The sequence below is a fragment of the Aquarana catesbeiana genome, linkage group LG13, assembly GCF_042186555.1.
Source record: "Aquarana catesbeiana isolate 2022-GZ linkage group LG13, ASM4218655v1, whole genome shotgun sequence".
Classification (NCBI taxonomy): Eukaryota; Metazoa; Chordata; class Amphibia; order Anura; family Ranidae; genus Aquarana; species Aquarana catesbeiana.
The window spans coordinates 171,724,302-171,740,394 of record NC_133336.1 but is presented as its reverse complement, the minus strand read 5'-3'; positions in this window follow the sequence as shown (position 1 = coordinate 171,740,394).

Below are 16,093 nucleotides of genomic sequence, written 5' to 3'. Positions count from 1 at the left end.
CGATCGATCTGAATGGTCAGATCGATCAAAGCATTCACTTTGAAAAAAAAAAAAGGGGGAAGTTGGGACTTTGAATGAGGCAGTCAACATTGTGAAGGTGTGTTGAATAAAAGTACAACTTTATTAATCATGAGTCCATGATACATCTAAAAAACAATAACCACATACAGGAAAGACATTATAGTAAATGTGATTCTCAAAATATTGACCCGCACATAAATATGCGCGCTTACAATACAGGCATCAAGGGTACAGCAGTGCATACCAAACAAGCGCCACATAGTGGTCTGAATAAAGAGGTCATGGCATCCAATGAATTAATATATATACATAAGAAATCTGAACAGCATTGCAGCAATAAAATATCTAAAACCATAAAGACCATGATGGATAAAGTTGAAGTTGAAAAGTAAAAAATTAACACGTGTATCTCTATCCCTGTTGCCCGACGCGTTTCGTGTAATAGGAACACTCATCAGGGGCATGTGCTGGTGGGACATCTACAAAATACAAAAAATAATAACTTGAGGGGTCTGATCATAGTGCGATGTCTTACGTTCATGGTGGGGCAAATGGGGCCCCCTTTACATACTTACATGGAGATACTGCGAGAAAAACGTGACAGGTGTACACCCAAGGTCGCAAATCTTTGCCCATCATGGGAGCTGAGGTGGCCTGGGGCCGCACGCTAGCAGGGCGCACATACAGAACCTCCCCACACACAGACACCAGACACAGATAGCTGAAGTTCTTACTAGGACCAAAAAATGCACAGAAGTGGGTAGCCACGAGGAATCTAGAAGAAAATATGTGTATATATTTTGAGTGTCATAGTATCATACAACAAATCCGCCAGGAATGATTAATCCAGGCGGATAGAGGGTACTCAGAGTAAGAGTCTATATTAACCTGCGAGTGGCGTCCTAAGGTTCTGGCAGAGGTGTGGAGCAGAAATCTGGCCTTGCAGAGAGTATGGCGTCTGGACTGTGAATGGGGGGGCCGTTTATAGCCGCCCATGGCATGCGCACACCGTCCGCCACCAGCGTCATGCTGGATCTGGCAGAGAAGGGGGAACGGCATCCCGACGTAGGCGGCGCACGCCGCCCGCGGGGAACGCCCACGTAACCCCACTGCCAGACCGAGGATGGTAAGACACACGCATCACGCAAGTGACGCCGCAAGTGACGTCATGCGTGAAGCGGGAGGCGTGGCGCCGATGCACTGTGTGCGCCAAGAACAACCCCCCCGATATCCAGACGCCCGCCCAGAGAGGGCGGAGGGAGGGACAATGGGGGGAAGGCACGCAGAGCGCATCGCAGCTCCCAATAGTGAACAAATAATGGCCATAGATGACAACCAGCCACATAGCAAACACAGACCCATGTCATGCGTCTAAACTGCTGAGCATAAGCCCAAACACAACATGGTTGTGTTCAGAGTTTCCAATCAGGCCAAGACGTGATGCATGGTCAGTCCCGGACTCTGAACCTAACACTGGGTAGTAAGGGGACATTACTAACCCTGTATGGCTACCTCCATCCCTATTGTCAGAAAAAAAGAAAGAAGGGGGAATTGGGACGACTTTAAATGAGGCTCATATGCAGTGTGCCTCCATCCCTAATGCAAAGACTTTGAAAAAAAAAGGGGGAAGTTGGGACTTTGAATGAGGCAGTCAACATTGTGAAGGTGTGTTGAATAAAAGTACAACTTTATTAATCATGAGTCCATGATACATCTAAAAAACAATAACCACATACAGGAAAGACATTATAGTAAATGTGATTCTCAAAATATTGACCCGCACATAAATATGCGCGCTTACAATACAGGCATCAAGGGTACAGCAGTGCATACCAAACAAGCGCCACATAGTGGTCTGAATAAAGAGGTCATGGCATCCAATGAATTAATATATATACATAAGAAATCTGAACAGCATTGCAGCAATAAAATATCTAAAACCATAAAGACCATGATGGATAAAGTTGAAGTTGAAAAGTAAAAAATTAACACGTGTATCTCTATCCCTGTTGCCCGACGCGTTTCGTGTAATAGGAACACTCATCAGGGGCATGTGCTGGTGGGACATCTACAAAATACAAAAAATAATAACTTGAGGGGTCTGATCATAGTGCGATGTCTTACGTTCATGGTGGGGCAAATGGGGCCCCCTTTACATACTTACATGGAGATACTGCGAGAAAAACGTGACAGGTGTACACCCAAGGTCGCAAATCTTTGGCCATCATGGGAGCTGAGGTGGCCTGGGGCCGCACGCTAGCAGGGCGCACATACAGAACCTCCCCACACACAGACACCAGACACAGATAGCTGAAGTTCTTACTAGGACCAAAAAATGCACAGCAGTGGGTAGCCACGAGGAATCTAGAAGAAAATATGTGTATATATTTTGAGTGTCATAGTATCATACAACAAATCCGCCAGGAATGATTAATCCAGGCGGATAGAGGGTACTCAGAGTAAGAGTCTATATTAACCTGCGAGTGGCATCCTAAGGTTCTGGCAGAGGTGTGGAGCAGAAATCTGGCCTTGCAGAGAGTATGGCGTCTGGACTGTGAATGGGGGGGGCCGTTTATAGCCGCCCACGGCATGCGCACACCGTCCGCCACCAGCGTCACGCTGGATCTGGCAGAGAAGGGGGAACGGCATCCCGACGTAGGCGGCGCACGCCGCCCGCGGGGAACGCCCACGTAACCCCACTGCCAGACCGAGGATGGTAAGACACACGCATCACGCAAGTGACGCCGCAAGTGACGTCATGCGTGAAGCGAGAGGCGTGGCGCCGATGCACTGTGTGCGCCAAGAACAACCCCCCCGATATCCAGACGCCCGCCCAGAGAGGGTGGAGGGAGGGACAATGGGGGGAAGGCACGCAGAGCGCATCGCAGCTCCCAATAGTGAACAAATAACGGCCATAGATGACAACCAGCCACATAGCAAACACAGACCCATGTCATGCGGCAAAACTGCTGGGCATAAGCCCAAACACAACATGGTTGTGTTCAGAGTTTCCAATCAGGCCAAGACGTGATGCATGGTCAGTCCCGGACTCTGAACCTAACACTGGGTAGTAAGGGGACATTACTAACCCTGTATGGCTACCTCCATCCCTATTGTCAGAAAAAAAGAAAGAAGGGGGAATTGGGACTTTAAATGAGGCTCATATGCAGTGTGCCTCCATCCCTAATGCAAAGACTTTGAAAAAAAAAGGGGGAAGTTGGGACTTTGAATGAGGCAGTCAACATTGTGAAGGTGTGTTGAATAAAAGTACAACTTTATTAATCATGAGTCCATGATACATCTAAAAAACAATAACCACATACAGGAAAGACATTATAGTAAATGTGATTCTCAAAATATTGACCCGCACATAAATATGCACGCTTACAATACAGGCATCAAGGGTACAGCAGTGCATACCAAACAAGCGCCACATAGTGGTCTGAATAAAGAGGTCATGGCATCCAATGAATTAATATATATACATAAGAAATCTGAACAGCATTGCAGCAATAAAATATCTAAAACCATAAAGACCATGATGGATAAAGTTGAAGTTGAAAAGTAAAAAATTAACACGTGTATCTCTATCCCTGTTGCCCGACGCGTTTCGTGTAATAGGAACACTCATCAGGGGCATGTGCTGGTGGGACATCTACAAAATACAAAAAATAATAACTTGAGGGGTCTGATCATAGTGCGATGTCTTACGTTCATGGTGGGGCAAATGGGGCCCCCTTTACATACTTACATGGAGATACTGCGAGAAAAACGTGACAGGTGTACACCCAAGGTCGCAAATCTTTGGCCATCATGGGAGCTGAGGTGGCCTGGGGCCGCACGCTAGCAGGGCGCACATACAGAACCTCCCCACACACAGACACCAGACACAGATAGCTGAAGTTCTTACTAGGACCAAAAAATGCACAGAAGTGGGTAGCCACGAGGAATCTAGAAGAAAATATGTGTATATATTTTGAGTGTCATAGTATCATACAACAAATCCGCCAGGAATGATTAATCCAGGCGGATAGAGGGTATTTTGAGAATCACATTTACTATAATGTCTTTCCTGTATGTGGTTATTGTTTTTTAGATGTATCATGGACTCATGATTAATAAAGTTGTACTTTTATTCAACACACCTTCACAATGTTGACTGCCTCATTCAAAGTCCCAACTTCCCCCTTTTTTTTTTCAAAGTCTTTGCATTAGGGATGGATCAAAGCATTCAGAGTCTGTGTTATACCAACCCTGGCTAACTCATCCTTTAGAGAATCAGAAAGTCCCATTCGGAATTGATAGCGGAGGGCCGCATCATTCCAGTTTGTGTCTGCGCTCCACCTTCTGAATTCAGCCACATAATCCTCTGCTGCCCTGCGTCCCTGCTGAAGGGTATGCAGTGCAGTTTCCGCAGTCACAGAAAGCTGGGGATCTTCATACAACTGGGCCAATGTGTCGAAGAAGGTGGTGAGGTTGGTCAGAGATACATCTTTTTGTTCCAAGAGACGATGGGCCCAGGTTTGGGGGTCGCCTGTAAGTAAGGAAATCACAAAGCCCACCTTGGTGGCCTCCAGGGAAAAGGTACGTGGCTGAAGAGCAAAAAATAGTTCACAGGAATTGCGAAAAGCCTTGAATTTATGTCGGTCTCCAGGGAATCATTCAGGTGTCAGAACTCTGGGTTCCGGAGGAAGCATCACCACCATTGGGGGTGGCCCAGCTGAAGAAGCAGGAAGGGCTCCCTGGACCCCGGTAGGGTTAGACAAAGTTAATACCCGTTCTTCCAGCCGGGTGTATCCTTGCTGCAGATTCTTGACTGCTTCAGTCAATCCTGCCAGGTGTGCACACAGTTCCTCCATGGGAGAGGTTCCCTGCTCAGGCTCAGACATGGCTGTATGCTACTGTCACGTACCTGGTAGGTTTTAAGCCTGAAGTGCAGAGAGAGACCTCCCCTACGGCTCCCACTCTCGGCCCTCTGGAATGGGAACAGAGGACACAGGAGTAAGGAGTGGTATCGGTGCCTGGCAGGATCAACAGTCACCCAGAAGTCCTGGAGTGGTGGGGATTCAGGAACCAGGAACTGAAGAGAAGACTGGAGACTGGAACGCAGACTGGAGCCAGGAACAGCAGCAGGTAAGTAGGCAGAAAACTGGAGTGCTAGACTGGAACCAGGAACCACAGCAGGTAGCAGACTGGATACTGGAGCTCTGGACCGGAACCAGGAACAACAGCAAGTAGCAGGCTGGATACTGGAATGCTGGACTGGAACCAGGAACAACAGCAAGTAGCAGGCTGGATACTGGAATGCTGGACTGGAACCAGGAACAACAGGAGATAGCAGACTGGATACTGGAGCGCTGGACTGGAACCAGGAACAACAGCAAGTAGCAGGCTGGATACTGGAATGCTGGACTGGAACCAGGAACAACAGCAGGTAGCAGGCTGGGTACTGGAATGCTGGACTGGAACCAGGAACAACAGGAGACAGCAGACTGGATACTGGAGTGCTGGACCGGAACCAGGAACAACAGCAAGTGGCACGCTGGATACTAGAATGCTGGACTGGAACCAGGACAATAGTAGGTAGCAGACTGGATACTGGAAGGCTGGACTGGAACCAGGAACAACAGCAGGTAGCAGGCTGATAGCAGGTATCAAGCAGAAGGATAGTCAGACAGGCCGGTGGTCGGTATCAGGCGGACAGCAGAGGTACCAAGGATCAGACAGGAGAATGGTTTAAGCAAGCCAAAGTGTCAGATGCAGGCAGATAGATGGATAGTCAAACAGGAAGCCGGGTCAAATAACAGAAGGTTTCAGATCAGATCAGGTTTTGGCACACGGAACACTGTAGAGCAGACAGCGGGGACTGAGTGTGACAGGCAACGGGGGGGGTAGAGCCCGCGGCCGCGCTCCAGTGAGCCTGGAACGCTGATTACTGGCAGGATCTTCCTGACAGCTGTGTTTGGGTGGAATTGCTATTTTAGTTTTATAGAGACACCGTTTCCTTTTAAGTGAATTCAATCTTTTCAGTTTTTGCACTTTTAAAACGGTGTGTATTGTTTTTGTTTTTGATTGTTTGTGGCCTGCAGTGGAAGGGAAAGACTTTGGTTGACCTCCTTCAGCCGTCTTTTTGCAGGAGTTTCAGTTTTTGGCTTTTGTTACACTGTTGTGTGGTATTTTGGTCTCAAAACTTGTGGTTTTACTTCCCAGGGGATATGTGAGTCAAGTGGGATTCCCTCCCATTTGCAATATGGGGGTTTATTCCACCCACTCCTGGATAAAAGTTTTTATTTGTTGATGTAAGCCATAGATTTTTCTAATGTCTTGATAGACAAAATATGAAGCTATTCAAGGCTTCCCCTTCCCCTCCCTCTTCCTACTCAGGTGTGCAACAGGAAGTTGGTGGGAGGGGCTTGGGGTCTTTTGACTTGTGTTTGGAAGGACGAAATCATTTTTATTTTTAAATTAAATTAAGGTTTATACTGTAATACAGTTTTGGGTAGAGCAAACAGGAAGCATTCAAGTTATTGTTGTAATATCTAGGTACAGAGAGAAGCCATACGATTGTTTTTGTTTGGAATAGCGGAGGATTTAGGAGGCGGAGCCTAGCAGAGCAGACATGCATTGTTAGAGCTCCACACCGCTGAGGAGAGAAGAGAAGGACAAAGCGGAGCCTGCAGGCTCAAAAGGTATCCATTTGAACCATTTTGCCCCAGGGAACAAACTGTGAAAGTTTGGGCAGGAAATATAGTACTGGGAGGAAGCCGTGGCAGAAATAAAAATCACCTCACAAATAGCTCACAGGCACTCACTGCAGCTGAAGCAGCTCCAGTCACCTCACAAGATACACCATCAGGGCGCTCTCACAGACAGAAAATGTCACAGCAAGACTCTCCATTTGAGTCAGATACAGAACAAATCCTCTCACAAACTTCTCCACAAGCCTACTGAGTATCCCCAGTAATATTATTACAATTTGAAAAGATGCTTCATAAGGCTTTAAAACAAACCTCAGACCAAATAACAAAAAGCCTAACCAAAGAAATAAGAGAGCTGGGAAACCGCACCGCAGCCTTAGAAATAAAAATGGATGAAATTAAAATTACAACCCAAGAAAATATAACAGAATTGGAACAATTAAAAAAAGAGAATTTAATACTTCAAACTAAGCTCGAAGATTACGAAAATAGAGCCAGACGTTCAAACTTGCGCATAAGGGGAATACCTGAAACTGTGACAGACCTGCAATCTACTATTACTGCTCTATTACAAGAACTAAAGCCAGATATCCCTATTGAATGTTTAGAACTGGACAGAGTACACAGAGCCCTCACAGCCAAAAAGAAAGATGGACCCCCACGTGATATAATCACAAAATTTCATTATTACAGAACGAAAGAACAAATACTAATTGCTGCAAGAGAAAAAAAGGAACTTAATTTTCAAGGACACAATTATCAAATTTTTGCTGACCTATCCCAACTTACTATTACTAAAAGACGATCCATGAAACCCCAACTAATGGAACTGCAACGCCACAACATTATGTATCAATGGGGCTTCCCCTTTTCAGTCAGATTTAACTACCAAGGTACAATTTACATAAGCAGATCAGCAGATGAACTACAACAAACCCTTTTAAAATTAAATCTGACAGAACCCACAAGCAGCAACACTCCCACACGCAGAAGAATGGCATCATCTTCACCTTCAGGCAGCACCCAGAAAATTTCAGAACAAAATGGGAATCATCATTCTCACAAAAGAGGCCGTTATGCCACATCATCCATGGACCAAGAAGATTCAATGGACTGACATCCTAATTCCTGATATCTCTTCATTTATTATACTAAGAGATGGTTCTCTATAAAAAACCTGTATTTATAACTAAATGTAACTGCATTCTGATAGTCACACACTGTGTGGGATCACCTTACATTCCAGTTATATTTCTTATTACTTCTGATTCATATAGCCTTAGAATATATAAGTGAAATAAGGAAATTCTTGTTCAGTTATATATTATCAGGTAATAACTATAGATTTATTACTTTTTAGGACAAATATGTTCAATAATCCAGAAGTAATGGAAGCTTTTTCTTTCTTTTCTTAAAACAAATATATTATTACCTAACTAGTTCCTAGAATTATGTTTTTGTTTATTCTAATCTGAAGCAATACAACCTCAATTTTATGAGTTAACATATCTAAACAGTTACATATGAATAAAATATGTAATTGTTTACTCTAAAAGGGTTAAAATCCCAAAATAATTCAAACTATCTTCATCAATACCAAAGTTATTAACAGTACCTTTCTAACTGAATTATTTAGCCTAGGGCAAGACTAACCATATACAACCACCCTGGAATAAATAATTTCAACAAAAACTATATTCTACACTCCAATTAATGAAACATCATTTTGATGTCTTTTGACATAGCACTTCTCTCCTGTAAGCGGAAGATCCGTGTACCCCCATTAGCCCTCCTCATTCTCCCAACCATATTATGTGGGAGTGTGACGAAGGCACTTATTCCCCTGAGAGCGATATTTATTCTCTTTCACGGGTAAATTGTGATTACTTGCAAAAAATTATTTATACAATGTATCATCTAATCTCATATGTTTTTTGTTTACTCTTTACTCCAGAATTCACTGGTTTCTTTTCTATCTATTCATCTCTTCAGTCCACACAGGTTGATCTGCGCAGTCAGCTCTGCATAACAAAAAGTAAGTCAAAACTATTTGATCTATTGCCATGGCACCACTGAATATACTTTCCCTGAATGTTCAGGGAATAAATGTCCCTCAAAAAAGGACCAAAGCCTTCCGTACTTTCCATAACAAGAAGGCTCACATAGTATGCCTCCAAGAAACACACTTCACCAAAGATTCTACTCCAAAATATATTTCTCCTTTTTATCAACAAATTTACACGGCTTCTGCCTGTACCAAGCAAAGGGGAACTCTAATTGCATTTCACCGATCCACACCATTCACCTTATCATCAGAAATTAAAGACCCAGAAGGTAGATACCTGATACTCATGGGTTATATAATGGATACAGCAATCACGGTGATTTCCTACTACGCTCCTAACAAACAACCTACACCATTCCTCTCACATATATTACAAGTGATTAATACACACAAAATAGGAACAGTAATAATGTGTGGGGATTCGAACCAGGTTCTCCTCCCATTTCTAGATAAATCACCTTTTACACCATCCAAAATAACCTCTAGATTACCTTTTTCTCAACTTCTTTCCAAATACAATCTGGTAGATTCATGGAGAGAAAGTAACCCAATGAAAAAGAAATTCACTTATTTCTCGCACCCTCATCAAACCTTCACCAGAATAGATCATATTTTTCTAACAATAGGAATGATACCAGAAATTTTTGCATCAGATATAATTCCGATTCCGTGGTCTGACCATAATGCAGTATACACTACTATAGCTTCAGCCATACCAAAAGCGCATGACCCAACGTGGTACTTACCGGACATAATGCTCAAATACCCACTACATCAGATGGCCATTGAACAAGCTTTAAAGGAATACATATCAATTAATAATACAACAGACATCTCCCCAATAACACTGTGGGAAGCTCATAAGCCTGTCTTGCGTGGTACAATACAAAGACAAATTGCACTATTTAAACGGGAACGCAAAAATCTAGCAAAAAAACTAGAACTCAATTTTAATGCAGCCTACATATCATTTCAAGATAATCCATCTCAGAGTACAAAATCTCATCTGGAAAAATCTAGATTGGAATACGATCTATTTCTCACTGAGTCAGTTGATAAATCCCTCAAACGCTCCAAACACAATTTCTACATGAATACAAACAAACCAGGTACATATTTGGCTCGGGCATTAAATTCAACTAACAAATCTTTCAAACCAATACGTTTGAAATTATCAAAAAATGTTTACACTTGTAATCCAGTTAAAATAGTCCATAAATTTCACTCACATCTCGCAACTTTATACAAGACAAACAATGAATTTAATCCTACAGAGGCTGAATCCTTCTTCTCAAAAATAACCTTACCTGAGTTATCTCAGAATCAAAAAAGCAATTTGGATGAGCCTATAACTATAGATGAAGTTGCTAACGCCATAAAAGACCTAAAACTTAACAAAAGACCAGGCCCAGACGGCTACTCGGCTTTATACTATAAAACATTCTCAGAAATACTCTCTCCCATTCTCACTGAAACTTTTAACAAACTTCTAGATGGACATTCTTTTCGGCAAGAAACACTAATGGCAATTGTTTGTATGATCCCAAAACCCCTTTCTGATGATACTTCCTGTGTGAATTATCGGCCTATCTCTCTGTTAAACCTCGATATTAAATTATTAGCAAAAATAATAGCAAAACGCCTCAATAGCATTATAGGAAAATGAATACATAGAGATCAAGTAGGCTTCATGCCAAATAGACAGGCAGGCGATAATATACGCAGGGCAGTGTTATTGGCACATATTGCTAAAAAACGGAAAATCCCTTTATGTTTTCTATCTCTCGATATTAAGAGGGCATTTGACACAGTATCCTGGCAATATATGCAATATTCATTACAAAAATGGGGTTTTGGACCCCACTTTTTAACATGGATCAAAGCATTATATAGTAAACCCAAAGCCTATATAAAATATGCTGGATACAAATCTGAAGCCTTTAATATCGAAAGAGGTACCCGACAGGGTTGCCCATTATCTCCCTTATTATTTGCCCTTATACTCGAACCCATGGCCCAATACATCAGAACAAACCAAACTATAACTGGCATTGAAGTAGGAGGTATTACACACAAATTATGTATATTTGCAGACGATATATTACTTTTTCTATCATCACCACAGGTCTCTGGTCCTAACTTAATACCAGCTCTTGATGGATTTGCAGCCCTATCCGGCCTTATGATTAATCCTAAGAAATGCCTAGTGCTTAATATTTCACTCACAAACATGGAATTGATCCCGGCTAGGGCTGCACTCCCATTCACATGGGCAGAAAAATCAATCCCATATCTTGGAATTCATTTAACAGCATCTCATTCTGACTTATTCTCAACCAATTATCCTCCTGTATTAAGACAGATCACAAATCTAATAAAACAATGGTCGCAACTTCCTTTATCCTGGATAGGGAAGATTAATGCAATCAAAATGACTATTCTACCCAAATTGCTTTATCTATTCAGAGTCCTCCCTATTCCAATTCCTTCCTATTTTTTGAGAATAGTACAAAAAAGAGCAACTTCGTTTATATGGGGCTCTTCTAAACCACGTATACCTATACACACACTACATCTTCCCAAAAATAAAGGAGGCCTGGGATACCCTAATTTTACTAACTACTACAGAGCAGCACATTTGGCCAGTCTGTCCAAATACCATGCAAAACAGGAAATCCCATTATGGGTATTTATAGAGGCTTCAGAAAATGACCCTCTATTAATATCAAATTTATTATGGCTTGATCCTAAAGACCGCTTTAAAATTCATAATCCCATAACTAAACACTTCTTATCTCTCTGGGATAAACTAAAAACCAAATATCAGTTACAATCTCCACACAATCCTCTCCTTTCTTTTATCAGAAATCCGGCCTTTTATCCGGCATGGATCTACCCAAATTCTTTTAAAGCTTGGACAACATCAGGCATTCAGACACTAAATGACTTCATAGCATCTAAATCATTCCTTTCATTCCCATCGCTTAGAGAAAAATATGATCTACCAAACTCTGAGATATTTAGATATCTCCAAATCAAAAATTTCTATACACCATTCCTAAAGGGGGATACACCATTATCCCAATTATCCATTTTTGAATCAATCTGTACAAAAGAACCATCTGCTAAAGGTACAATTTCATCACTTTATAATCAATTATATGGAGTAGCAAATCTTAATAGACCCTCTTACGTTCAGAGGTGGGAGGAGGACCTGGGACGAACTTTAGAAGACACGGACTGGTCTAACATATGGCTCACATCTAAGTCATCTTCACCCAACATCTTAGCACTGGAGACAAATTATAAAGTCCTAACTCGCTGGTACCTTGTACCCGCTAGAGTGGCAAAATATTCACCTAATACCTCAGCTCTTTGTTTTCGAGGATGCCCAGAAATAGGCACATATTTACACATATGGTGGACGTGCCCAGTAATCCAAACCTTCTGGAAGGAAGTCTTCGTGATTGCATCTAAAATATTTAAAAAAATAATACAACCAGATCCATATTTAACTTTACTTAATCTAAAACCGGAATGGTTAACACTCTCTCAATTCAAACTTATGATCAAACTAATAACGGCTGCAAAACAAACAGTGGCCAAGGCATGGAAATCTCCTACATTGATACTAGCAGAAACAATTCACAGAATGAATAATACAATGTCCCATGCTAAGATGGTAGCCATCTATCAAAATCAAATTCCAAAATTTGAAAAACTTTGGCATCCTTGGATAAAACAACAGTTCCTGTCAAACTTCAATGACTCTGTCCTGTTGCCATGGTAACAGATTAAATGACTTACAGAGACACCCATTCTAAGGCTTCAAAGAGAACTAAAAAGAATAATAAACTGACGAGCGGGACAACCTTGTGGACCATACCTCTACCTTTCAACCCTTTTTCTTCTTTCTCTTTCCTTTTCCTTTTCTCCACCTTACGATTAAAGCTCATTATCAGAATTTATTTGACCTATATACACTCTACTTGTAAACAATATGTATAGTAGGTATAAATCATTTAAATACCTACAAAAGTAACTAAGGAAATGATATATATCTTTAATTTAGGTTTACGTGAACCCAATGTTTAATATTTTAAATTTCATGATATTTACCTATATAAACTACTGTAAAACAATGAGCTTACTTTATAGATCCTTGTAAACTTACTTTATGTATCTTTATAACATTGTATACTCAATAAACTTCTTTTGACAAGGAATAGCGGAGAATTTTATGATGTTTTTGTAGTTGTCGGACGAACACGTTTAGAAGGCTGTATATTGTGAGACTGGTCGGGCCGTGTATAATAGTCGGAATTCCAGTGCGCGATTGTATTAGCATAAACGTGAGGAGTAGTACGCTAACAGCCCCGTTCAGGCCGTGTATAATAATTGGAATGTGGGGGTTGATTATGGTGATAAAGGCGCAAACCATAACCGCTCCGCAAATAAAGCGCAGGTTTCTCTGGACGCAGAGTTCGCCAAAAAAAACTATTTGAATCGTCATGGGCAATGGGTCATCCATGCACCCTAGCCAGACAGCTACATAATACATGAAATCTGAGTATGGGGCTAAGGCCATTAAACCCCAGAAAGATTGACATAGGTGGTCAAAGCATACTATTTTGGGTATCCCTCTGGAGTTGATGTAGCACTACTGCGGCTCCAGAAATCTGTAATGTTGAGTGAGTTGATGGATGCATAGTACACGTTTGTGTGATTAAAAATATACAGGCATGTTTTTGAACTTTGTGTGGCTGGTCCATGCAAAGCTTTCGAGATTCTCTTGTGCTTTTCAAATTGTATTCTTTTTCTATCGCTAACAGAGTGAAGGCAGCAATTCCATCTGGTTGTTTTTATTTTTTTCATTTTTGTTTTTGGGAACTACGAAATATCTCCCCCACATTTGTATCTAAATGTTTGTCTCATGTTTTAGTCTTCTCAATGTTTGTATGTAGTAACATGTTTGAACCTACCGTGGCAGCCCTCTTACGTGTCGCGGCTGTTGTATTTTAGTAAAAACGTGAAAGTAAGATTTACAGAGGGTTTAGTTATTATCGGTTTTGTGGAATGTCAGTGACAGTGTTGCCAACCGTCCGTACATTTACGGGCAGCCCGTAAAAACAAGCCGTTTTTCCGGTGCCCGTGAAAGCCCGTAGTAAGGGAAAAGTGGCAATAAAAATGTCGGCGATCGGCTCGGATCAGAACTGCGCATGCGCAATTCCGGAACTCCCCGAGAAGATCCGATATTGAGCCGCCGAGCGAGTTTCCTGCACAGCCTCTGCCCAGCCCACCTCCGCCGTGGCCCGCGCAACCAATTATGTCAGCGCATTTTTTCCCGCTAACACCGCCGCCAGCCTATCAGGCAGGAGCCGAGCGGGCAGACTGAGAGGAGTCATCGTGGACTGGAGAGCAGAGATCTGAGCTACGGGTCGGGGTCTCGGGGAGAGGAGACGCGCCATGCGGTGCAGGGGTCTCTGGAGTGGACGGACGGACTGGCACTGATACTATTACTGGTCTGGACCAGACCAGAGCACAGCCACAGCACAGCACACCCTGACCCCTACGCGTAGGCTTTAGTGGCCGCTTGAAGCTCCGCTCACCACACACTGCTGTCTTGCCTTCTATGTTAAAGCTCCGCCCACCACTGGGACTGCAACAGCTTCTGCAAACTAAAGCTCCGCACTCTACACGGGGCTGCACTGTCTTCAGTCAATTAGCACTGCCCCCCCTTCCCGGCCGTTACCCAGGAGACGCGTCCTCTAGTCAAATGTGCAACACAGACTTCCATAGAGAGCGCATGAGAGATCTCCATCCGAGGCTGGGATGAGTGTGATATATGGGGGGGGGATGGTATACACATGTGTGTGATATACAGTTAATATGGGGGGATGGTATACACCTGTGTGCTGTGATCACTCCCCCTTCTAATTCTGTGTTGGGGGGATCACCTTTCTTTTTTATGGAAACCCAAAAATTCCCAGTTGTCACCAGAACAGGAAGTGAGGGCAAATCTCCCATTAGGGACACCTGCCTTATAGGGGATTCCCCTCACTTCCTGTGATGTCCTGTGCCATCTGTGATATGTAGAGATCAGCTAAGGGGCATCATCCTCATCCTACCATGTCCACAGCTTCTGTCCTCCACCTCCTGCACCATGTCCGCAGCTTCTGTCCTCCACCTCCTGTACCATGTCCGCAGCTTCTGTCCTCCACCTCCTGTACCATGTCCGCAGCTTCTGTCCTCCACCTCCCGTACCATGTCCGCAGCTTCTGTCCTCCACCTCCCGTACCATGTCCGCAGCCTCTGTCCTCCACCTCCTGTACCATCTCTGCAGTTTCTGTCCTCCACCTCCTATACCATGTCCGCAGCTTCTGTCCTCCACCTCCTGTACCATGTCCGCAGCTTCTGTCCATCTCTTGTATCATGTTTGCAGTCTCTGAGGGGGAGTTTGGAGAGGAGTCCAGAGTGGGAACACTGCCAGGATGGGGGTCACAAGAGAAATCAGACGTGTGGACTGTGGAGAGGAGACTATAGGATAAAACCAGAGCCGCCATGCTGGAGCCGTCTGACTGAGCCCTACACGGTGACGGTGCACCTGTGCGGAGGTCAGTGACAGCGCTGCTAGGCCAGTCTGAGGGAAGGGGGGTCACTGATGTAAGGGGGAGTAAATACAATAATGTAAGGGGGCACTGATACAAAGGTTCCCCCCTATATTAGTAACACCCCCTTCACCTTAGTGTATTCACGCTGCGGAAGGTGGTCTCCGGTCACTAGAGCCCCGCCCTTACATCAGAGTTCCCCCTTAGATCATGATCCACAGTGTTCCCTTTTACATAAGCGTTCCGTTTCACTGTAAGGGGGATTCCTGCAGACTCTGATGTGAGGGGGGAACCCAGTGCTGGCTGGGTTACAGTAACCTTACCCTCATGTAAATGGAGAAAGTTGTTTTTTGACTTTTGTTTAACTTAAACACATTGCTAATAGCACTAGCTATATGTTTATAGTTGAAATATTGATATTTGCACTGTTTAGCAGTGAAAACGGTCATTTTAGGTACTTTTTTTCAGTGCCAGTAAAAAATATGGCTCTGCCAGTAAATTGCAGGATTTTTGCCAGTAAAAAAAATTTGTGCTGTTTGTAAATTTTGGCATCCTGCCAGTAAATTTCATTTCAGGGGGTTGGCAACACTGGTCAGTGACAATTTACCAATGTACACGAATGTTATATTGTTTACCATTCTTTGAAGGATAGAGTAATAACCTTTGTTTATAAGTATCTTTTCAGGTCCAAGGAGTGTACA